General features: G+C 33.5%; 1 pseudogene; it reads left to right on the top strand.

The window, feature by feature from the left end:
- Window positions 1-376: 376 nt before the first annotated feature.
- On the top strand, window positions 377-2,043 carry LOC149200686 (F-box protein At1g10780 pseudogene; annotated as a pseudogene).
- The last annotated feature ends 283 nt before the right edge of the window (window positions 2,044-2,326 follow it).

Here is a 2,326-nt window from a genome sequence, read left to right on the forward strand (position 1 = left end):
CTTTTCATTGGTTTCAGGTTTCAATTTTGATGGGTTTTATGTGGTTTTTTAATTTTAAGTATTTTTGTCTCTAAAATCAGGTATTGCCTCAAAAAAGGTTCATCGAATTTGTTGAACTTTCCTCGTACGTTGACGATCTGAGTCTTAATGTATTCTATGGAGTTTGTGATCTTATTAGTCTTTGAGCTACAGTCTATGCCCTTTTTGGCTTTTGAGATTTCATTTAGGTTTCCTATTGAAATTCTTCATATATATGATTGAAGGAGGAGAGAGCAATACAATTTATATATCCAAGCACTGGTTTTTAGGAGGTTGGCATTGTTGGGTTATGGTCAAATTCCTAATAGGTGTTTGTGAAGAAAAAAAAACCTTTGCAATGGCTGACACCATGGATATTGATGATGATTCTTTGAGGGAGATTATGGATGTGTTTCCATCATGCAGTAGTGCAACGCATGCTCTCATTTGTAAAGAATGTCAGAGATGTGGCCATGTGTTGTTGTGTTAGTAAAAAAATGGAGAGAGGAAATCAGAAACATTCAGAGCCTTTATTTTTCAAGAAATTTTTGTGATGGGGGATTGACTGAGTGAAATGTTGTTGTAAGCCGCATGGTATTTTCAACGTCTGCATTGGAAGGGCTAATTGTTTATTTCCATTTTTCTGGGAATAGCTTATGAGCTTGGTTGTCACACACATGCAATTCATTGAAGCACTTGGAACTTCGACTCAATAATCTTGTAGTAAAAGGTCTTGTACCTAATTTTCCCACTAAGCTTGATTACATTTGTTCCTTGCCTCATATTGAAAGCCTCAAGTTATGGGTGTTCATCTATCACAAGCACCAAATTGGAGCCCTTTCATGATCCTTCATACATTGGAAGTTGTTGGTATTCATACACGTGATTTTTCATTATACAACATCATTCATGTGTGTCTGATGCTAATGTGTTTGAATTTGCTAGGCTATGATGGTGTCAAAGTGGTGATCATTGATTTGCAACTTCTAGAGTAGTGCAGATTGGAATTTTATGGTATAGGTGATTGCTCTGTCAACATAATTGCTCCCAAACTTCAATCCTTTGATGTACAAGGAGCCGCGTTGATTCGTATAAAGGGAATTCACTCCCTAATGTGGCTTTCAATAGAAAACAATGCTAGTTTACAAATTATGTTTTAAGATGCTCTTACATATTTGCTTTTAGCTCTTCTGTTTCATTTCATTTTCTTTTAAATGCATACCTTTATTCTAATTTCTGTCTTATTTTGTTTTGGTAATATTTCAAATTGTTTTATTTCCTAGGAAAGTAAATAAGTTTGAATTTTAGAGCATCTATCCATTTAGGGATTGCAGTGGTATTGGGATGCCATAAACACAGTTTTTGCAATTTGGAACTGATGTGAAGCATTTGGTAATGAAAATTGAGTTTAGCGGAGATGCAGAAAGACTGCAACCCTTTCCTAAGATGGACTTTGTTGATTTTTTCAATAGCCATCCAAGATTAATCAATTTTGAAGTACATTGTGCCATATTTGTTGCACTTTCACAAAGAAACAACTTGGCACAAGAAAGCTTGTTCATCTCTAAATTATAAAATATTGTTTGGGATGTTGGTTGCTATCTTTGCATTTTATTTTTTCGTTAGTGTTTTTGTTGGAAAAATGGAAATCTCAATGAAAGATTTTTATTATTTTTTTCTTTTAAAGTTGTATTTTTTATCTTGTAGTTGGACTCCTTGTTCACCATACCTTGCCTGGAAAAGGATTTGATTATAGTGAGGTCACCTTTGAATGATGAACAAAAAATGATGACATTAATGTCCTTAGTCAAATACAACAAAAAATTAAAATAATTGATTATATGAATTTCCCAAATGAAGAACTGCTAAGAAACTACAGACAAATTCTTTGAGAAGATTATGAGGTTCAAGCTTAGGAATCAGGTTGTCACAATTGAGTCAATCAATTCATGGTTTCGATGCTTGATGCTTTGCTTGCTTACCTCTTATGGGTGGTTCTGGAAGCAACACAATCCTATGGTTTAAAGAGTTATGATATTTGTACTTGGGGCATCAAAGATTAAGGTGCCTACCTTATTTTTGGGAAATACAGCTGATGTTCTCTATAATTATGTAAATCTCAAATTGGAAATTCTTTAAGAATCTGACTTGAGTTGCATCTTATTTAATTTTATTTTTTAAGTAGAGTTATTGTGCTCTTATAATTATCTGTTTGATTGTCATGTTTGAGTTTGAGATGGATATGGTAATATACAAAAGTTGTACATTTTGGCACTTCTAAGGTGTCATTTTTCCTTCTCTTTGATAT

This window comes from Pinus tabuliformis, chromosome 2_1, assembly GCF_031772625.1.
Source record: "Pinus tabuliformis cultivar Carrire ecotype Pingquan chromosome 2_1, CPIR1, whole genome shotgun sequence".
In the NCBI taxonomy this organism is placed as follows: Eukaryota; Viridiplantae; Streptophyta; class Pinopsida; order Pinales; family Pinaceae; genus Pinus; species Pinus tabuliformis.